Genomic DNA, 23,958 nt, shown 5'->3' on the forward strand with positions numbered 1-23,958 from the left:
TAAATATGTCATTGTAAAGTTTTATAATTATGTACACACCCTATAACAGCTAGGAGTATGAAATTCTGTCATCCTACAACTTCCTTTCTCTGCTGTGAGAGTTTTGCCAAATAAATCAATCATGTAGTATATTCAACAATCTTTAAGTGATTTTATACACGTATTTAGGTTTCTATTTGGTTTGTCTTATTTTTTACCTATGCTGTGCAATGCCTACTATTACTGAGTGAATAATCCTCTCTTTCCTCATTGCCTCCGCAGCCTTCCCAGGAAGGCTGGTCTATGGAAATGAATTTCTTTATTGGTTCTTCTTTTTGGGTTTTGCAAAGAAGACTACAGATGGCTTTTTGAGTCACTTTGGGTTAGGAAAGATATTTCATTCCTTCTTTAGTGTTCCTTGGTTTCATGTTCCTGAGATATTTTTGGAAGTTGTGTGTACTCCTTTATGTGGTAAAAAAAATACTTCAGTATGTGACACATGTTAATTTGAAAAGCTAATGTGTCAGTGTTGTCATGTTTTGGGAAAGATATTGAATAATTCCAATTATTTTCATTTTGATTTGTTGGATGCAAAGGGTTACTAGACACCATTGATTGCAATGATCAGAACTATAGTTACAGGCTGAGTACCCAGAATCTCCAACTATGGAATATGTAATTCCAACGTAGGATGCTATTTGAGAACCGATGAGATGTCAAAAGTAGAAGTAAATTCCACATCTGACCTCACTTTCATGGTGAAAATGTAGATGTGTTGAGCATATTGTATCATATTTCCTTATGATCACTTCTCAAGGTGAGTATAAAACATAAGTGATTTTCTGGTATGGGACAATTCTGTATTCTGTGAATTATGTTTTAAATAAATGCTGATTGATCAGTAGCCAGGCAGGAAGTATAGGCGGGACAACTAGCAGGAAGTAGAGGCAGAGCAAGGAGAACAGGAGTATTCTGGGAAGAAGGAAGCTCTTCCTGCAGTCCTGTCCAGACACTGAAGAAGCAGGATGTGACCTGCCCCACTGAAAAAGGTACTGAGCCAGGTGGCTAACATATACTAGAATAATGGGCTAATGTAAGTTATAAGAGTTAACAAGAAGTCTGAGGTAATGGGCCAATCAGTTTATAACTTATGGAGACCTCTGTGTGATTTTCTTTGGGGCTAAACAGCTATGGGACCTGGTGGGAGCACAGAAACCCCCAACAAGCAAGCCCCCCCCATGTTACAACTTTCATGTGCAGAATTGGGTCCCATCTCCTGAACATCTCAAGTGTATGTGACTAGTCTCAGATAAAAAGCAGTCTCAATCCCAAATACTTGTGGTTTTATGCATTTCAAATGAGGGATATTCAACTCGTATTAATTTATTTAAATAAATATTAGTTTGAGCACTCTCAGACTTGGCCCTTTGAGTCTCTTATATAAGTCTTTCCCTTTTTCCAGAATCTAGATCTTTTCTGTCATGCTTAATTTTCATTGTCAGCTTGACTGGATTTAGAATCTCCTAGGAGACACACATGTAGATTTCTTTATTAGGGCATTTCCAGAGAAGTTTAGTTGATGATAGGCAACCTATCCCAGTGACGGTTGAGGGTTCTTGACTGGATAAAAGAGAAAAAAGGAGAAGGAACAGGGATCAAGATCCTTCATCTCCCTCTGCTTCTTGACTGCAGATACAGTGTGACCAGCTGCCTCATGATCCTATTGTCACGGTGAGCCACCATTACCAGCAGAAATTCCCCCACCATAAGGATTGTGTCTTCAGACTGTAAGCCCAAACAACCCTTTTTCATAGTAATGAGACATGTAACTAATATCTCATGAAACTCCAGTCTTTAGAGACAAGTCTCCTGTCTGCCTTGACCAAAGTGGTGAGTAAGTCCCCAGATCTAGGCCCTACTCCCAGCCGTACACAGGCTTAGATCCCAGGGAAACTTTGTCTTGCAAAGTTTCAGTCTTTGTCTCTGGGGCAACCTGCCCTCTCAGAGCTGACATTTATCCCCCTTGACTTTCTTTGAGGTGTTTGTATTTCAGTTCTTTTTAATAAAACTATTTTGAAATAACTTATTTGTCTTTCCAACGTATGTTGTTACTCTTAAACCTCACTGGAATTTTTAGAAATTGAGCATTCTTAAGTGGAGTGAGTAAGTCAGGGCAGGAATACTGAGAGAAACATAAGTATATATGTTTAAATATATATTTATAAATACATATAATAATATTTATAAAACTTATAAATATATATTTATAAAAATATAAAAATAATATAACTGTAAGTATAAATATAAATACATATTTTTTCTTTTCTTTTAGGCTTCAGAGTTGATATTAAGACTTAAGCAACAGATTTTGAAACACATTTTCTAAGTCTGGTTGGTTTCTCCATAGAAGTGATCCAAATTCTCTGGTCTAGACTGAGCTGGCAGTGGCACTCAGCATGATTAGCATTTGTGAGGTCCTTAGAGTGAGCCCCCCAAGTGCTGCCTTTTTCTTCTGAGCTGTGTTCTTGGAGCAGGGTGGGTACAGGCTGGAATGGCAACTTGACACAGGTCTCGGCTCATTCTATGACAGGGTCGTGGGTTAAAGACTATAAAAGTTCTGTGAGGTACTTCCTCTTACAGGACCATGTCAGTCCTGCCCTTTACATCACTGACTCCCCGCCATCTCAGAGAAAGAAAGAGCAGAATATTCTTGAGAAGAGTGAGACCCAACTAGCCAGGAAGTTCTGGTGGTCAGGACAATGAGGACCAGGGTTTGAGCAGGAGTTTATGAACTGACAGCTGATGTCTGGGGAAAGACAATGCTGAGGAGGACTTGGGGATGATGATGAGAGCTAGTACCATGACTCCTACCTCCCCTCCTCCTTCACACTGAGCTCGTGCCAGGGAGGACTGGGGCACTGCTGAGGTGACCAAGACCGGAACTTCAGTTCCTTTAGAGGAAAACAGATTCTCTTCACTTAAAAAAAAGACTGACCTTTTGCTTTTGTTTATATGTTTATGCCTGAGTGAATTTATGTGCACAGTTTCTGTGCAGGTGCCTACCGAGACCAGAGGGCATGAGATCTACTGGATTTACAGGCAATTGTGAGCCTGGTGTGGGTACTGGGAACCAAACCCATTTTCTGCAAGAGCCATAATCACTTGTAACCAGGAAGCCCCTGCTCCAGCCCCTGCTGTGCTCACTGCCTAAAGGATCATGCATTCTCCACCCTGTCCTTTCTGGCACGCACACTCCTTCTAACTTTGGGATTGAGGTCTTTTGGCTCCCATTCCTGACTCTTGGATGCTGTCCTAGGAAGGGTAAGAATTAGAAGGAAGGCCTGAGAAATTCTGAAAACCTTGAAACTAAGATGCCTTGAGTCCCGTGGGCACTTTTATAAAAAGAAGAAAGATCTTGCATTGTCAGGGGTCAGATTTTCCTCAAAATAGATGGATGGTGGTTCAGACATCTGTTAGACCTGGTAGTTTTGTGGGTTTTTAAAAATATTTAATTTGATGACTAAGCCTTAGGTCCTTGGGTAAAAGTCTATGCTGAACATTAAAGAAGGCCAACAGTGGGTCTTTTGGGGCTCTGTGTTTTCTGGCTCCAAATCTAATGGTTTATAGCAAGAAAGGAAAAAAGCAATACTGTCAAAGGTTCCGTTTATGCTTTAATAGGCAAACCGAATCACTGATTGACTTGAACGACAACCTGCCTGCTGTAATATTATCTGTGTGCAAGAAGTTAAACTGGCCTTGAATTATACTGAACTTTCCTATGGCAGCCATAGAAACATTTGAGAGAACACTGTGGTCCATCGAACACTCTGATTACTTTAGGTCTAGCTAGACACTTGCTTAGGTTTTTGTGACTTCTTTTTTTTTAATGATTTATCTAACTTTATTTTTATATGCATTGGTGTGAAGGTGTCAGATCTCGTGAAACTGCATTTTCAGATAGTTGTGAGCTGCCATTTGGGTGCTGGGAATTGAACCCAGGTCCTTTGGAAGAGCAGTCAGTGCTCTTAACTGCTGAACCATCTCTCCAGCCCCATGACTTCTTCATAAAATACCTCGCTATCTTTTCTTGCTTTAGAAAATACGAGTTGTTTGGCAAATATAACTTAATCTTCCATGATTCAGGATTGTGGTGACTCAGCCGTCATTAAGAACTTAAATTATCATTGTACTATTACACAGGTGGGGAAAGATCGGGCTGAATCCAGGGTGACCTCAGGGCTTCCCTAGAAGTCATGTCTGGGAGAAACTTCAGAATACAATTCCTTTTCTCTTCTCAAAGTTCATTGCAGAGAGTGGGGGACAGACCGCCTCTGGTGTTTCCGGTAATTTAATAACTGAAGACTGAGTTTCTGAATATTTGAATACATAAAAAGCGAGACTTACTTTACTCTTAGCAATATGGTTCAGTAATTTGAGTTCCAGCCAGTGTTAGCTTCATGTACGTGTCATACAGAGGGTCAACACGCACCCAGAGCTATGGAAGGACAAGGGAGGCACTGGAGGCACTCAATCTCACAGCCTCCTATTTCTCAGACCCGGAGCTATGTTTGTGTGGCCAAAGGCACACTTCAAACACTCTAGGCTGTAGGGATATAGCCCCACCCATTGGGGGCGTGTTCGCCTCGGGCTAATGTTTACAGATAAATCTGCCGGGCGTGATCCCAGCAGCCCCTTTTTCTTTTGCTCCGCTGCGGGAACCTGTGGTCCTGTAAGTCTATTTCCTTATTAAAGCTGTATATATCTATATAATCTGTCTGCATTCATTCACGCCGCCACATTTTGGCGCCCAACGTGGGGCTATTTTGTCCCCAACCTAAATAGGCATTCTTCATATCTTTCAAAGACTACAGAATATCACATTTTAAATATTTTAATAACTTAGGGCTTTTCATGATAATGAGACACGTCTGCTCCTGGCAGCACCAATCTACTTCAAGAGAAAGATGGGCACCAAAGAGGCTCCTTAAGGAGTTTGATAGCCATTTGGACAAGAAACTGCTCTTGCCTGGACTGTTACATAAACTGGACACAAAAAACCCACAAAAAGAGGACTGCTAAACTTGCCTAAAGATGAGATGGCTTTTCGGGGTTCCTGACTCATAAAAGAGTCTGCGAGACATTCTACAGGACACAACAAAAAATGACTAAACTGTCTTTAAAATTTCCTGCTTGATGAAAATGTCTGCTGGATACTATGGGCCTAAAGGTTAAAGATAGATGCCCCAACAGTACAAAAGAACTTTGGGTGACTGTCCAGGCAATGAGATGTCTCTGTCATTTCTAGAGTTTTGGATCTCCTGTTTGCTTAGGTAATATTATATCCTTCTGGAGTCTTTGATGGAGTTAAAGAATGGATAGATAGTTATAGTTTTCCTTAGTTATGATAAAATAGATATAAATATTATAACTATAATTCTTGCTTGATAACTGTTTTACTATATGTAATCTTACTATGTTAAAGTAAAAGCCTTTCTTTTTTGTTTAAACAAAAAAAGGAAAAATGATGGAGGTAGTTCTTGTATTTTATCTGTTGCTTTCATTGGTTAACTAATAAAGAAAACTGCCTTAGCCCATTTGATAGGCCAAACCTTAAGTGGATGGAGTAAACAAAAGAGAATTCTGAGAGAAAAAAGCCGAGTCAGTGAGTCGCCATGATTCTCCCACTCCAGACAGACACAGGTTAAGATCTTTCCTGGTAAGCCAGCTCATGGTACTACACAGATTATTAAAAATGGGTTAATCTAGATATGAGAGCTAGCCAGTAAGAGGCTAGAGCTAATGGGCCAAACAGTGTTTAAAAAAAATACAGTTTCCGTATAATTATTTCGGGGCATAAGCTAGCCATGCGGGCTGCTGGGTGCCGGGGACGCAGCCCTGCCGCTCCTATTACAACACTAGGCAGAAGGCATACTGAAGCCACTGCTCAGAGGAGATGGGTACATGGAACATATAGTCTGCATACAGGTCTCAGTCGTCTTATAACAAACACTCTTTTTAAGCATGCCACACACACACACATATATATATAATAAAAAATGATAATATTTAAGTCTATATCTCCCTACATCTCCCCCAAACTCCCCTAAAAAGTCGTAACACACTAGCACTTTGACCATATAGGCTAGGGTATCAGCTGACATGTTTAATCTGGGCACCTGCTGAAGTGATGGCATAGATCAGTTTTATTTTGAGCACCAAGGAACAAATCTGTGGTTTGACCCTAAACTGAGAAGGTGGTTATTTAGATTAGGGCTGTAATATACAGTTGGGCAAGACATACCTGGCCCAAGGGGTACAATTGGGGCTGCAGCTGGGTTGGTGGCACTTCAGGAAGGGGGCCTGCCACCTTCTCATCCACCCGCCCAGATGAGCACCTTTTCAGATTTGTTTGCTGTTTCGCAGTTCTCCAGCTGTAAGAGAGTTCGTGCTTCAGTCCCACACAAGGGCATTAGGTATGCGCTGGGGTATCAGTCACAACAAGAAATAGGTCTACGTTGCTGTAGTTACACCAGTCTGGCCCTCAGAGAAGTCAGACGAGGGAGATAAGATGTCTCCAGTGAAAATACAGTTCAAGACTTACAGAATGTCTCAAGCAATAGGTGTTTATGACTTGGGGATAGGGTGGCGTGTGATTAATTGCCGACACAATGCCAAGCTGCAGGAACTCAGAATAAGAAACATCACTTTTGTCCCTTTGTTCTGTATTGCTACTTTCCCTGAAGGCATTTAACCGAATCGCCCAGCTAGGAGCTGTGTAACAGTATTAGTTGAAATTGCGCTGTGCTCACGGGCTAATGAAAGAGAAATGAGCTTCCCCAGATAGGCTTTAAACTGCAACCATATTGCCCCAGCACACAGCTCATCTATATGGAAACGGAGCAACCAAATAGCCCAGTCCATTAGTGCCTAACGAATTTTGCTACTGCGCCTACTTGCATCTAATATGGTCATGGCTGAACGTTCCCAACTGTGCCTATTTGGATTTTCCTCAAATAATTCTCCCCCATGCACTGGTTTAATGATAATGTTCAGCTCACTTTTGACTGAAACCAACATTAAAGGGATTTATGTCTATATTAAGCCTGGTTATAAAACTTAATGAAATTTAACATTTCTCTAGCACTCCAAAAATTAAAAAAAAAAAAAAGAAAACTAAAAGGAAAGGGGATGTGCTGTCAGAAGTCTGTCTGCAATCTTCCTTCTATGTGCTTCAGGTTTCCAAGGGCATTTGCTTCCTCTCTCACAACGCGCTCCGGTGGCAGATTTGACATCTCCTCTCACTAGGTCTTGTTCTTGGAAATTTAGCTACTTCTCTAGCTACTGAGCTAGAATCTAGATACTAGGAAAGATGCAGCCCAACAGCGAGGACACCGGAGCGTCAGCATGCCTCAAGCCACAGAACTCTGTTTGGACTGCTTGCCTTCCCCAAAGCTGCTGGGGAAATCCTTGCTGTGATACTGGACACTGCCCTTATCAGCAGGGTCGGGAGAGACATTGGGCTCTAAATCTAGGAGGAGATAATGATAATAATAATAGAAATGATGAAAATTTCTAAAGGTCAACACATAGTGCCCTAAACTAACAGCGTCTTAATTGTTTTTAGAAGAGTAGAACGTTTTTTTTTCCCCTTAGATATTTCTCCAAAGCCCATGGAGTACACATTGATGGAAGGGTGGTCAGTTGCTCACAGAAATAGCCTAGGTAGCAACTTGGAGTCCCCTTTATGATGACCACTGCCTGTCTGTGTCTCCTTGGCTTGTCTTCAGATCTTAAATGGTCTGTGATGCACATAATAGGTTAGACTGAAGTGGATACCCTCACACACACTGTGTGTATAATGTGCATGCATGTGTGTGTGTATGTGCATGCATGTGCGAATGTGTGTATGTGCATGCATGTGTGTATATGTGTGTGTGCGTGTGTTTTCTATGTATGCATGTGGGAAAGCCAGAGAATAACCTTGGATTGTGTTCCTTGGGTGTTGCCTGTCTCTTTTGGGGTGGCGGTGTATGGAGGATGGTGAGGCAGGGTCCCTCTCTCGCTGGCCTGGAAGCCTCAGAGTTCTGTTTGTGTCCACCGCCCCAGCACTGGGACTTCAGGCATACCTCACTGCGCTGCCTTTCTTTACATAGCTTCTGGGGATTGAACTCAGGTTTTCTGCTTGCTTGGCAGTACTCTGCCACCTGAGCTCTCCCGGTTCTGCCACACAGGTGGGTGCTCCTGGGGCTAACCTTTGGAGGCTGCTACTTGTTGGAATTCGACTTCTAGAGTCCACTCTAAGCCAGGCTTTAAGACTCTGTGGAAAAAAGCATGCAATTTTATTTTAACTAGTCACCGCTTCAAATGGAGCATGTCCTTATTCATGTCTATATCAAGGCTGACTGTAAAACTTAATGAGATTTAGATTTTCTCTGGCACTCCAAACAAATATTATGGTCAGAAATTTGTTTGAAATCTTTCTTCTTCTATATCTGGAGTGAAAGTTATGGTGAGATGAACAGTTTCATGACATTGCCACTCCTGTAATTTCAATATTTGACAACTATGAGCTATTTACTGGCCTTTCTTGGTGTTCCTTTAAGCAATCATATGTTGAAATAAAATCTCCAATGTGTTGGTAAGAATTTTTTTTTTTTTTTTGGAATGACTGGGATCATGAGGGTGAGGCCCTTGCAAGTGGGATTAGTGCCCTTTTAAAAGAACCCTCAGAGAGCTTGTATGTGCCCCACTACAGGAGGATGGTACAAGAAGGTGCTATTCATGAGGACTAGGTCCTCACAGACACTGGATGTTCTGGTTCCATGATCTTGGACTTGCAGCTTTCTGACCGTGAATAATTAACCTCTGTTGCCTAGAAATTACCTACTCTGAGATATTTTGTTATAGCAGACAAAATAAACAAACTTGGTCATTCTATGTGTTTTAAGTATTTAAAAAAGACCTTGAAAATGAAGGTTGTGAGCATTTTGTTGGTTGTACAACTTGGTGCAGTTCCTTCGAAGAGAAAATTGGCAATATCCATCAAAATAAAAAATGAACTGTTGGACCTAATGATCTATCCCTAAGACCCTAAAAACATATTTGCATATTTAAATGTATTTATGTAAGTTACACATTTAATTAAATACTATATATTTAAATGTATTCAAGACATTTACGAGTATAATATTAAAAGACTAAAAGTATCCCAAATAATCAAGACTGTGGATGAGTTAAATAAATTATAGTTCACTAAGATGCAAAACTCTGTACCTCTGGCAAAGGATGAAGTACAAGGCTTGCAACAAACTCATTCCCAAGAAATGCCGTTCAGTTAAGATGGCAACACGCAGAGTGGAATGCATAATGAACTTTCATTTAGATGGGAGGGAGGCATATATGGTAAATTCATAGACTACTCAGAATACATAGAATGTAAAGAAGCACAGAGGCCTTTTTATAGCGCTTCGCCTCTGTGGAGAGGCATGTGTCTGGGATGGAAGACATGGCTTTCACTGTATAGCCTTCCAAGTATACACATTTGTCTTAACAGTAACGGGTAATGCCCAGTGCTACACTATCGTCTCATGCAAGAGGCTCTTTCAAGCGTTCTGTGTGGACTGGTTTTTCTCACCATGATCTTGAACAGCACTCCTTGTCGCTCCTGTGCTGAGAGCACAGACACCGAGCCATGGAGAAGCTGAAGGTCACACAGAGGATAAAGGGGAAAGCAAGGGTTGGTAGGGTGCAGTCTGGCTCCCAGGCCTCTTCTTCTTCCACCATAATCTTTGTTTCTTCATATTCGCGTCATAATCATTACATTCTACTGCAGTGTTTGAAAGAGAAGAGCAGATCACCACCACCTGAGAAAGAAGGACTTAGAGTCTTCACTCTCTGGAGCAGTGACAGATCATTCTATTTCAATCCAAGTGTACAGACTGAGCAGACAGTTAACTTCCTCACTTGCACGCAGGCAAGTGGGTACCGATCACACTTGCCAGGGTCTTACCCTCATGACCCCAGTTATTCAAATCACACCAAGACAGGCTTTAAAGAGCTGGGGACACGAATCTCTTCCTTTGCAACATCCATTCATCATTCTTTAACAGCATAGTCTTATTTAGTGAACTCTTTCATCCAAGGTTGGTAGAATACATTTTAGGCCTGACAAGACAGGCAGGCTCCCAGTGAGGAGGCTCCCTTGCTTTCCAAACTCTTTTCTTTTTTTTCTGTAGGTTATAGCATCTTGTATGGAAGTAGGATTTTTTTTTTCTTTTAAATTACAATTTTGGAGTGGAGAGATGGTGCAGCGTTTTAAGAGCAGGTAGTTTTCTTGCAGAGGACCTGAGGACGATTCCCAGCACTCATGTTGGTCAGCTCACAGCCGACTGTGACTCCAGTTATCGGGGCATCTGATAAGCTTTTCTGGCCTCTATGGGCCATCACACTTGTCTGCACAAAGTCTCATACAAACCTGAATGCATCACACAATTAAAAAAGACAAATATCACCGGTGACTGGATATCTCAGAAGGTGAAATCTTGGGCTCCCTCACCGCTTTTTCTTTCCCAGAGGTTCTTCAACATCATAGACAGCTCCCCGTTCTTAAGTAGAGTTTGAAATTGGTTGGCCAAGGATCAAATTTCTTCAGTTGCTACTGTGGTATCTCTAGAATGTCCACTAGGGGCTCACCAGTAAAGGCTTGGTCTTTGTTTTGTGGTGCTATCAGAAGGTAGTGGGAATCTTAAAGAGATGAAGCCTCTTGAAGATCTGGGGCATGCCCCCAGGTGCACTGTAGGACCGCACTCCCCACTTCCTCTTTCACTTCCAATCCTCAAGGTGAGCAGGTTAGGTATGCCTCCTCAATACAGGCTCCAAAGCAATAGTCAGAATCCTCCAAAACCATGTGCCAACGTGGACTTTTCCTCTCTTCAAGTTATGTCAGGTATCATCTACAGTAACAGGAAGCTGACTAACTCAGACACTTAACTGTGGGCTCACCCCTATTTCAGATAATCTGGCGTTCTAGGGAAGGACTATAGCTCCTTTCAAAATGGCCTTTCATCCTTATTGTGGTGACCAAGTCTCTGTTAAGAGCTTCCTTGCTCGGAAGCCCTCAAAGCTCTCCAAACTTGGTAATTCTTCTTGTCTCACAGAGGCATTGGCGGAAGAATCATCCTGCTTCGGTTGTTCTGGTGGTGTATACCCTGACAGTTAACTCCGCTGTGCCAGGGTTGCTTTTCTATTTGAAATAGTGATTTGTAGTTTCCCTTTAAATCACACCTGTCTAATGTTAAGAAGTGAGTCAACGAGAGGAAGCATACCAGGTAAATGTTATCACCGGTCACAAAAATTGCAGCGAGGGTTGCTAGATGGCTGGGAAGCCCTGGAAGAAAGTCATGGGGGAAATGCATAGCTCTAGCTCCTCCTGTTATCAGCAAGGTCAGCTTTAAATATGGCCCTGGAATTATCCTGGGGGACAGGAAGATAAGTCAGTGGTTAAGAGTTCTTACAGCAGCTCTGGCTAATGTGAGGTTGATGGCAAAGAAGAGATATGGGGACTTTGAAAAGCAGAGTCTGGCTGCAGTAACTTCATGGGAGAGTTAGAAGAGGGTCACCTAGGGTGACTTCAGGGGTGCCCTGGGGCTTTGGGACAGAGGAGAGGTAGGAGCTGAGCTGAGCATCCCTGCTGCTATGGAATTGGCAGGCTACAAGGTGCAGGGGCAGTGAGGAGCTGGCTCACCAGGCCTTTCTTGGCTGGTTCTCAGAGTCCCGCAAAGTCTTACGTCAGTAACCACATAAATTAACACCAAGACCGTGGAGACTCAGCTCAGAGAGGAGAACTGCAGGGTGACGTGGCAGCCATGGCCTTAATTTGTCTTGTCAAGGTGGTGAGATATGAGTCAATTTGTGTTCCCTTCTCTCTAACTGGGCTTTCATCCATGCCATAGGTATCTCTAGCATGGCCCCTTGGTGGGGGTTCTGCCTGCTTTGAGTGGCAGGTGAGGTCAAGGACACTACTTTGAAATCCAGATGTCCCAGGAGAGATGGAGTGACTAGTTTATACTTTCCCCACCTCAATGATTATACAACCTCAATGTCGCCTGCCTCCTTCTTTGCGGCCCTAAAAATAGCAAAGTTGAGTTCACTGATAGCTGAGTCACCTCTTCCAGGGGGCTGTCCTGGGCAAGTATCATTTATTAGGGATCTCATTTTAAACACATTTTATAGAATGTTTTCATTCACCTGTCAAAACCACAGCTATGTGGATATAAACATATCAGTCAGGGATCTGCACACATCTATGTGTCAGATATGAATATCTGTGTTGATACTTCTGACCAGATCCATCTCATTTGAGCCTCAGAACAGGTTTGGGACTTGAACATTGTAATCTCTATCTCACAGGTCAGAAAACAGAAGTTCAATGAGGCTGTGGGGTTTGCTCAAGGTTTTTCAGCTAGAAATGGCTAGAGAATGCTAGACCTGAGAGGTCCTCTGATTCAGACATAGTCACTCTTCAGCATGCCGAGTGACCTTGGCAGTGCCTTTTGATGATAAAGGGGAGAGAAAAAAAATTGAGCCTACAAGACCTCGCTACGCCCTGTCACCTCTGTGTGGAGCAGCAACGTCAAGACCTAAAATGTGTAAATGTCAGCAGGATGAGGACTAACCACGGGGAGCCTCAGAGCTTTGAGTTCTGCCGACTTTCATATCCATAATAAATTGGGCTCAAAGATGTGCCCGCAGTCTTCTCTCCTCTGTCCTTGTAGCTTTCACAGTTAATCTATGCTCTTCCGAGTCTTTAGGAAGGACGGCCTTCCAAAGAGAACAGAGGGGCCATGACCTTGAGGAATGAGTGGAAAGGAAGCACAAGGCAGCCCATAAACACAGTGGTGTTTAGAGCTGAGGGAAAGCTAAGGGGATCGGTTCCCTTTCCTGAAGAAGTTGAGATTTACCTTTGAGTGAGACCAATTTTAGGTTCCCTGCGAATGTGAAATGTGGCCATAAAAGAGAGAAGTGATCCCCAACTGTTCTGGAGAAAGATTAAATGTGTTCCCATTTCCCTTCACAGCGATTCATCATTTTAATTGGTTTTGATGCCAAAAACTTTGACAGCATTTGCTGATGGGAATCCAACTTCATAATTCATAAACTATGGAAAAGTGATTACAGCCTTCGTTTGGAGGCTGTGCACATACTTTATTAAGTTGCTACAAGATGGGACGTTAGATCCACATTAATCACACCATCTCCTCGTGCTCTGGGTCCCAGCAGGTGAATTACGTACCGCAGTCTCCCCGGGAGGGAAGTGTTCAGGCCTAGTCTCTTGGAAGATGACAGGCTCCCGACTTCTGGTATTTGCTCCCATGCCCACAGCCATCAGTGTTCTCAGCACTTTGAAGAAGCAGGAGAGAACCTCTGCCCTCCAGGAGCTCAACAACTCCCAGCATCTTCTCATGTGGTCCAGAACCCAAGACCCTGTGCAAACCACGGAGGCCAAAGATGCATTCGCTGCCCTCTGTTCTTCATTCTTTAGCACCAGCGCCTTTCCTTGGGACCTGCAAAGGCCTCTGTCCAGCCCGTGCTTGTGTGTGTTCAGTTTCGTTTGGCATTTCTTCTCAGTGTTGAGCTCCATTCCCCATATTGTTTTTCATCCCCAGAGCTCTTAGCTCTGGCTTCTAAATTTCATCAAGGCGGTTGATAGTCTGTTTCCTATCAGTTTCTCTCTAGCTTAGCGGTTGCCTTGTTCTAAGGGCCATATAGAAAATGTTTTAAACTTCAGGGACATGAATGTTCTGGTTCAAATCGGCCTTTATTTTGGGAAAAGAGTCACCAATGATACATAAGTGGATGTGGTTCTATTACTATCAAACTAACTTCCTTCCTTTCTTCCTTCCTTCCTTCCTTCCTTCCTTCCTTCGTGCCTTCCTGCCTTTCTTCTCTTCCTTCCTCCTTCTTTCCTCTTTCTTTCTTTCTTTCTTTCTTTCTTTCTTTCTTTCTTTCTTTCTTTCTTTCCTTCCTTCCTTCCTTCCTTCCTTCCTTCCTTCCTTCCTTCTTTCTTTCTTTCTTTCTTTCTTTCTTTCTTTCTTTCTTTCTTTCTTCCCTTCTTTCTTAAAAGGAAGGACTGTAGGAACCAGAGGGATCAAGGACACCACAAGAAAACCCACAGTATCAACTAACCTAGACTCATAGGGGCTCACAGAGACTGATCCAACACTCAGGAAGCATGGGACTGACCTAGGCCCTCTACATATATGTGACAGTTGTGTAGCTTGGTCTTCTTGTGGAACTTCTAAAAGTGGGAGCAGGGGCTGTCTCTGACTCTTTTGCCGGCTTTTGGGACCCTTTCTTCCTATTAGGTTGCTTCATCCAGCCTTAATATTAAAAGGGAGGTGCCTAGTCTTAATGCAACTTGATATGCCTTATTTTGTTTATCTATGAGAGGTCTGCTCCTTTCTGAATACCAACAGAGGAGGAGTGGATGGGGGATGGCAAAGGGAAGGTGGGGGGAATATTGGGAGGAGAGGAGAGAGGGGAAATTGTGGTCAGGTGTAAAATAAATAAATAAACAAACAAAGGAAAAAAAGGAAGAGAGTGGTTAGGTTGCTGTTTATAGAACTTGGCCTGTAGGGGCTGAGTCTCCTCCATGGGAAGACTGAGGCTGTAATTCTGATGGAGAAGCCCAGGTCTGTCCCACCATTAATGAAAACGACACTGGAGATAGTATCTTTGTAGATATAAACAAGAGAGACCAGCTCATGCTGGTTTAACAGGAACTGTAATTCCAATGGCTGCTATTTTCCTAAGGGTATATAAAGAGATAGACACAGAGACATTAGAAGGGAATGTACGGATGGGGTCTGTGACAGGGAGGAACAACGTTACAGGTCAGGTGATGCCAAGGGTGACCAGCAGCTCCAGAAGCCAGGAAAAGCATGGCTCAGGCTTGTTGTCTAGAGTGACCACAGTTTGGGTTTGGATATATGGCCCTCAGGATAGAGATAATAACATTTATGCTACTTTAAGCCAGCCAGGCTGTGGTTACAGCAACCCCAGGAAACAAACTTGTGCCCTAGTGCCCCCTTTCCACTATGCTGCGGGCATCTCCACTGGTACCTGGCCCTCCAGTATTTTTATTCATCTGGAACTCTCTTCTTCCTCAGTGTGCTGAGCAGAAGTGAGCTCCCATGTCTCTGTTTAGAAGGAACCCCCCACCTCCATCAGGCTGCTGCTGTGTTGGTCCATATCATGTTTGCTTTGCTGGTCACTATAGCTGGTACATGGGTGTGGACTGGGGCTTTGACTTGAGACCACTGGCTACACAGGAGATTCTCAAAACAAAGCAAAAGCTACCACCGCCACTACCACCACCATCACCACGACGACGACGACGACGACCACCACCACCACCACCACCACCACCACCACCACCACCACCACCACCAACAATAACAAATATGTTGATGAATGAATGGACAGATTATAGGAATTATCTGTTTAGTTGATTTCAATATATTCATCATTTTGAGAGCTATCAAAAGGAGCTCGCTCCCATTCTATAAATTAAAGACTTTATTAAAATATAATGATTTGCTTTTGGAGTTAAACAGAACAATATAAGCATGATTCCCAGAGATTTAAAATGGTTGATATGCTTGATATTTAACTTTTCATTACTTATACTTTTATATAATTAAAATGTTGATACCAAAATGGCAAAACCACTTTGCTATACCAGTATAATTCCTTAGTGTTGTCTAAATCTCAGCCTTATAGGACATATTAGTGTAGTTACCACCCCTCATTAAAGAAGCCCTTATAAAGGCTTCTCAAAAAGCAAGTGGAGACCATTACAGAAAAACACAACTAGAAACAATGCAGAGATCAGAGATTGTGTGTGTGTGTATGTGGGGGGCACGTCCCCACGGGATGCATCGACTTCACAGTTCCTGCATCTATGGCTCAGGGAATGTTGCAGAAGAGGGGGCCGAAAGATTGTAAGAGCCAGAGCATTGGGAAATCTCCCGTGAAAGTCTCTTCCAGAAACAACTGCATAAACAAGACTGGAATAACAGCAACATCAGTGGAATGTGAAAGTGGAAGGGGAAAATTTCGTGATGTGTCACCCATAGACAAGGAACTGCAGGCGATTAAGGTCTGCTGGGTGGAGAATTAGCTTCTCTCAGGAATGAGCCCCCTTATCAGTTGTCCAACACAGAGTGGTCAGCCTTGAAATCACACACACACACACACACACACACACACACACACACACACTCAACAGAATGTGAGTCTGTTTATATCTCTTTGCACACACATAATGCATACACTTATATATGTTTATAATGGTAATAATCACAGGAAAAGAGGCTATCAACTTGAGAATGAGGGCACGCACGGGAGGAGATTGAATAAGGGTAATAAGGAAAGGCTGGAGGGAGGAAAGATAGAAGAGGGAAAGTGGTCCAATTCTATTTCAACAAAAATATATTAAAATGATGATATCTCTAAACCCCTTTAGTCTATTTCTTTATTTCGGACACAGGGTCCTTCTATGTAGCTCAGGCTATGTAGCTAGGTGTCCCAGGCTGTTCTCCAGCTATACAATTCTGCCTCTCCTCCTGAGGGCTGGCATTACACAGTTGACTCAGTGGACTCTGCTCCAGTTTCCTTTGCTCAGATGTTGACATTATACCACTATCATTTATACCATGTGCATATTTTAATTATATCTTGCTATTGTTATTTTAGAAAAATAAGTGGTTTCCAGGTTATTCATTTGGATATTATGAATAATGCTGTTATAAACATAGTTGAATACAAAGTCCTTGTGGTATGATTAAGCTTCCTTTGGGTATATACCCAAAAGTGGTATTACTGAGTCTTGAGGTAGATTGTTAACTAATTTTCCAAGAAATCGCCATACTGATTTCCAAAGCAGTTGTACCAGCTTGCACTCCCACCAGCAATGCAGAAGTGCTCCCCTTACCCCACAACCTCTCTAGCATAAGTTATCATCAGTGTTTTTGATCTTGGCCATTCTGACAGGTATAAGATGGAATCTCAGAGTTGCTTTGATTTGCATTTCTCTGATGGTTAAGGATGTTGAGCATTTCCTTAGGTGTATTGTGGAACGGCGGGCCGCTCACCCCCCCCCCCCCCCCGCCCCCGCCTGGCTCCTGCGCGGCTAGCTTTACCCAAAATAATTTCACGGAAACTGTATTCTTTTAAACACTGCTTGGCCCATTAGCTCTAGCCTCTTACTAGCTAACTCTCACATCTTGATTAACCCATATCTAATAATCTGTGTAGCACCACAAGATGGTGGCTTACCGGTAAGATCTTAACCTGCATCCATCTTGGAGAGGAGAGGCATGGCATCTGGAGAGGAGAGGCATGGCGTCTGGCCCACTGCCTTCTTCCTCCCAGCATTCTGTTCTGTTTACTCCACCTACCTAATTTTCTGTCCTATCAAAGGTCAAGAAGTTTCTTTATTAATTAACCAATGAAAGCAACAGATAGACAGATGACCCACCTACATCATTTAGGTGTCTTTCAGCCATTTGAGACTCCTCTGTCAAGAGTTCTCTGTTTAGGTCTGTACCCCATATTTTATTTGGTTAGTTGTTTTTTTTTTTATGACCAATTTCTTGAGTTCTTTGTATATTTTGAAGCTCAGCCCTCTGTCTGATGTGAGGTTGGTGAAGATGAAAGAGGTACAATTTAAAAATCTTCTTTTGAAGAGAAATCGTCATGAGTTCAAGTGTATCAGGAACTGTATGGTTATGGTAATTTAAGCTTTTCAAAATTTATAATAATAATAATAATAACTTTTTTTTAGCTTTCTGGTTATAGATACTCTAGCAGCCTTTATCTCAGAAATCAGACCAGACCTCACCTCCTGCAGCTCTTTCTGTGGGGCAGAGTTGACAGTAAATCTTACTGTGCTGTAGACTTGTGCTGTGGTCTGCAAGATAAAGTTTACGGCCCTACTTAGTACTTGCCTCCATGTGACCTGACATATAGCCCAGGCTAGACCATGTTATCTGAAGCCTTCTTAATCCCCCCACCCCCCAAATCAGTAAGAGTCAGAAATCTGCTTTATTCTCAGGAACTGAAGGGTCTGTAGACTCCCATCATGCTCCTGGTGCTGGCATCTCTTCCACTTAACTTTATCTTCAGACCTGAAGGCCTGCCCACCCCTTCAGGATTCATCGTCTAATGCATGTCTTTTTGAAAAGTGGGCTCGCACCAGCTCCTTTCCCTGAACCCACATTTAACTCACAAAATCTGGGAATATAATCTTACATTCTAAATGCACACTTAACACCCAAATGTGTAAACTGTATATATTTTCAAAAGATCCAGTGGAAAAATAGCTATAATTTCATTGAAGTTTATTTCTGTTTTTAAAGAAAATCTCAAGAATTATTTGCTTAAGAAATATTTATGAAGCTTTTTAAGATAGAGTTGACGAGGAGACGGGAAAGAAAATGAAGTATCTTGACTTAGATTGATAAGACATGGGGTGGGGGGAGAATAAGTTCAAGCACCTATTGATTGAAAGTGTCGTAGGACACAGCCCAAGTTCCTTGTCCGATACTGGAGACACAGCTGGATGGGTGCCAACGTGGCACAAAGGAGATTTTTTTATTATTATTATTTTTGGGATGAGCTTTCTTGACCTCTAGAAAATCAGGCTCTTTTGGTCTCCATACACTCTAGGGATGGTGACATTTTCTAAAGATTGAGTAGCAGTTGGGTTACCATAAGAAATCTTAGTGTCCCATAAAAGCAAAGAGGTTTTTATTTCTAATAGTGCAAGCTGGATGTTGTCCAAATGTCCTAGAGTGGAGACTGGTGTAGCAAATCATGGCACAGCACAAAATGGAATGTCAAACAGCAACCAAAAAATTAAGTGACTGATACCATCAATCGCACATACATCAAAAGGACAATCATCCCTACGACTTTCTAGAAAAGAAGACACTGTAGAGGATGCAAATGGATCTGTGGTTGTTAGTGTTGGGGGAAAGGGTTGACGAGAAGGGGAGCATCAGAGCCTCTGGGGGGACAACCTGAAAGGAATGTTTGGCTTTTAAAAAAATTTGTGGTGGTATTTATATAATTTTGTGTTGTCAAAAGTCACAGAATGGTGCACCCAAACCAAATTTTATCTTTTGTAATAAAATTAAAAAATGAATTGAAACATAGTGATTGATTACCAAACTAGTTTTATATAATTTAAAGTAAAATGCCCATTCATAAGTTTGGAGACTCTCTTAGAATTACTTCCAAAATATTGGTTTGGAAGAATTTGGTTCTGCCCAAACTAAGCCCTCCGAATGGGGGTGGCAGTTCTGTGGCTTGGGCAGTATGTGACGTCACTGGTAGCAGGACCAGGATTTATCCCCAGTGTATGAACTGGCTCTTTGGAGCCCATTCCCTATGGAGGGATACCTTGCTCAGTTGCAATACAGGGGGGAGGGGCTTGGTCCTGCCAAAGTCTTGATGTGCCAGACTTTGTAGATTCCCCATGGGGAGAGTTACCCTTTCTGAGGAGTGAATAATGGGTTGGATGGGGGGAAGGTGGGAGTGAGTGGGAGGAGGGGAGGGAGGGGGCTCTGTGGTTGGTATGTAAAATGGAAAAAAACTTTTCAATAAAACATTTAAAAACATTGTTCTAATTGCGGACAGTGGAGTGGGAGAGGAATGCCTGATGAGGTAGTCCTCAAGATGCTAAAGAACTTCCTAGGTCTTCAGGCCGCTTCATCATGGAAACAGCTGCGCTCACTTTGTTCCAGGGTCAGGCTCTCTCAGGTTGAGAAAGAGCTTAACTCCCTTTAAGGTCAACAGAGCCCTAGAGCTTTAGCCCAACTTTAGTTGGGAAGTGTCCTGTTTCCTGGAGGGTCAGTTATGTGAGGTGGGCTCTCTGTGGGGTGGAGCCTCTTGTTCTCAGAGCCAGCATGCATTCTAGACTCTCAGAACTGCATGAGTTTCCCAGCTCAGCTCTTGCCTCTGTTGTTCCTCACTAGCCAGCGTTAAAGCTGAGGCTTGGCTGGCAAAGGGGGACCCCTTCCATTCATCTTCATTTCGGGCTAATGACAGCGACTGACACGAGACTGTGTCTATCCTTAAATCTATTAACTAGCACATGTTCGAGTCAGATCCTCTCAACCGTCGTCAGTGGTACTTTTTCAGAGGCTTTAAAAAAAATCCCATGTTTTATTTTTCATTATGGATATTTCAGGGCGGCATCCAGAAAATAAGGCACCATTGGCCTCAGATCCACTGCTTTTTCAAGGAGGTCGGACAGTTTCTCATCATCACTACTACTCTGGACTGATCTCGTTTCCCATCTCAAAATGGGAAAGGACTCTCTTGAGATGACTATGAAATATCCAAAGAATATCTTGAGGAGGGGATTAAAATAAAAATTGTGTAACTTCATAATTAAAATCACACATGCTCTTTGACCCAGCCAGTTCACATGCAGGAATCTTGTTCTAATGGGGCAGTCACACACGCTTGTGAACATCCTCATTTATAAGGATGTAAGTCATTCTCATTTATACCACAAAGCTTTAGAGGAAATCCAAGACATCAGTCATTATGGGCTGCTTAAATAAACTATGGTGTATCCATACTGCAGGAGAGTATTTGCTGTTATATAGAAGAGGAGGCAGCATGATGACATGAGGGACCGTAGGACTCTGGTTTTAGAGAGAGAAAAATCTAGAAGTTTTCACACAGAGCTGCCTCGGTATCCAAACTGGAAAGTGAGTGTGGTTTATAGGGGAGGAAGAAGTGAAGAAGAGATGAGGGAAATTGTAGGTCTTTGTTGATTATTCTGTGAGTATTAACCACAATGAACAAGCGTTAGATTCTACGCCAAAAGGCAAATATGGATAAACTTGGCAGAAGGACACTTCCCTAAGAATTCAATAATGATGCTCAGACCTTGGAAGTGTGCGCAGGGACAGAGGCTCTATGAGCTCTCGTTTCTATGCTTATAGAGATCTGGGGAAAGGGATGGATGAGCTGGCATCTCACTGGTGGTCAGTGGAAAGGCTGAGACGTGAGGTTCCTGGGGCTGGAACAGGTTCTCTCTACCAACCTCAGCACATTCACAGGGCATTTTCAGTAGTTACCGGTTTCTGAATTGGCTCTATTACTAACAATTACTTTGAAAGTCTCTTTTTTGTAGGCGTAGTTTATGCATAGTAAATTGTGTGATTATAAAGGCGGCTGGATGCATACGAAGTGGATGCATTTATGCACAATCACAGTCAAGCAAGATTTTCGTCACCTTGGAAAATTCGCTCACCACGCAATACACGCTTGGTACATCTCCAGGTGTCTCTGCTAACCACCATCCCTACAGTGTCTAGTCCTGCTGGTTTAGAATACCTTGTGGACGGCAGCAAGTGTGTGTGTGTTCCTTTGGGGTTTGCCTCTTTAGCTAACATAATGCTTTGTCATTTGCCTATTTGTTGTTTCCATTATTTTTTTTTTATTTTGTTGTGAGATAGTATTCTGGGGTATGAACTTATCACCCACCAGTCTTATTTACCTACTCACTCCCTAGTGAACATTCCAAGTCTTCCCTTTTTGCTAATACGAGTAGATGCCTTCCTATGAGTATGTGTTTCTGTTGTTGATGGGTATGTGTTTGGGAGTTGTATGTGTGAGTTGGAGTTGGTAGGAAGCTGTTAAATCCTTTCCCTGGGGGACATTTGTACCATCGAGGTTTGGGGTAGCAGACAGGTTTGGCTTTCTTTAATATCTGCTCCTAGGTGAGCCTGCAGGGCTTTGGCTTTAGAGGAAGGATCACAGAAGGGTTCATCAGCAGTAAGGCCTAACTGAGCCCTTACTTACTCTGGTCCCCATGCCACCTTAAACTGTAGATAACTCCCTGGAGCCGCAGAGTGTAAGAAGTCTCCTGTCTTACTTTTCTATGACAAAACACCACGACCAAGGCAAACTTATCAAAGAAAGCATTCGATCTGAGAGCTCATGGCTCCAGAGAGCTAGACCCATGACCATCATGGCGGGGATATGGCAGCAGGCCGAAAGACATGGTGCTGGAGCGGTAGCTGAGAGATTACATGTTAAAACAACAACCATGAAGGAGAGAGCCAGCTGGGGATGGCAAGGGCTTTTGAAACTTCAGAGCCCAGTGACACACCTCACCTGACAAAACGACTAATTCACCCCAAGTAGTTCCACCAACTGGGGACCAAGCATTCAAATAAATGATTTAATGGGGTCCGTTCTTATTCAAACTACATTCCAAATCCTGAGAATACATTGTTATGGCTTCCATATGCCCAGGAGCACTTTTTTTTTTTCAGATTCAGCCTGTTGGCAGCTCACTTGAGCGGTATCCCTCAGCGTCTCTACCAGTCTTTCCCAATATCAACAACTGGGTATGAACCCATGACCCTGACCCATGATGCTATTCCTTCCAAGATCTTTTTTGGTTCTTGGCACTCCCAACTAAGCATTTTCCAGAATGGGGTGTGCTATACCCACCACGGGCTGCACACCGAGGACCTCAGGCATAGGGCGTATCTATTTTTATTAGCATCCTCTTCACATGGCAAGTGAGGTCGTCAGCCATGGAGGCAACAAGCAGCTTTCCAATGACCCGCTAAGGCGAAACAGCGTGTCAAGTGAAAATGGTTACATAAATGAAAGCACAGTGGGTTACAAAACCCAGGTTTGATCTCATGTTTAGAAAAACCTCAACTCTGGTACCGCCGCTAAAGACACTCCAAGTGACTTGGTTGATGATGATAATCACGAGAGATTTACTAAGCTCCTGCTGTCACTCTGAGTATAATGAGCCTCCAAGTAGATGTGGGTCCCTTCTTGGGATCCAACATCAATGTCATGGTTGCTAAATATACACCCACAAAAATCTTTGTAATACCCAACGCTCCGTGATGTATGGAGGATGTGAACATCCAATTAGTCCAGGAGCAGCTCTGCGTGCTTTCTGATTAAGGTCATAAATGCTCCTCAGAGCTCTCTGTGGACCAGCTCAGGTCCTATTGATGTTGAGGGAGGCATTCAGTGTGCTGTTCATCCTGAGTCTGTTTTCCATTGAGGAGACCCCTTCAGGATGCAGTGCCTGGCTGACCAGCTTCCTAATGAGACCGGTATTATTGGACAACATCTTCCTCTGCTCTATTTAGAGATATTGGTTCTGCTTCTATCACATCATTTTTTTTTTTTTTTTTTTTTTTTTTTATTTTTTATTCTTTTTTAATTAAAATTTCCACCTGCTCCCCGTTTCCCATTTCCCTCCCCTCCTCCCAAATATTGCCCCCTCCCCCCACTCCCCTCCCCCTATCCCCACTCCTCTTCTCCTCCCCCCACACCATTCCCCCTCCCTCTCGATACTGAAGAGCAGTCCAAATTCTCTGCCCTGCGGGAAGACGAAGGTCTTCTATCTACGACCAGGAAGGTGAGCTTCTAAACAGGCTAAGCTCCCACAAAGCCAGTTCATGTATTAGGATTGAAACCTAGTGCCATTGTCCTTGGCTTCTCATCAGTCTTCGTTGACCGCCATGCTCAGAGAGTCCGGAATCAACCCATGCTTATTCAGTCCCAGACCAGCTGGCCTTGGTGGGCTCCTAATAAATCAGTTCCACTGTCACAGTGGGTGGGTGCATCCCTCGTGGTCCTGATTTTTTGCTCTTGTTCTCCCTCCTTCTGCTCCTCATTTGGACCTTAAGAGCTCAGACCGTTGCTCCAAATTGAGACTCTGTCTCTACCTTGATCCATCGCCAGATGAAGGTTCTAAGGTGATATGCAAGATATTCATCAGTATAGGATAGGGTCATTTCAGGTTCCCTCTCCTTAGTTGCCCAAGGTACCAGCTGGGGACATATTCCTGGACACCTGCGAACCCCTCTAGAGTCAAGTCTCTTGCCAACCCTAAGATGGCTCCCTTAGATAGGATATATA

The 23,958-nt window shown here is 43.0% G+C and overlaps 1 protein-coding gene across 1 annotated transcript in view; it reads right to left on the reverse strand.

Moving 5' to 3' along the window:
• The window catches only part of Pcsk2 (proprotein convertase subtilisin/kexin type 2), a 227,131-nt gene that overhangs the window by 39,918 nt on the left and 163,255 nt on the right, over nt 1–23,958 (reverse strand). The gene's annotated exons all lie outside the window — the stretch shown is intronic.

This window comes from Chionomys nivalis, chromosome 9 (assembly GCF_950005125.1).
Source record: "Chionomys nivalis chromosome 9, mChiNiv1.1, whole genome shotgun sequence".
Classification (NCBI taxonomy): domain Eukaryota; kingdom Metazoa; phylum Chordata; class Mammalia; order Rodentia; family Cricetidae; genus Chionomys; species Chionomys nivalis.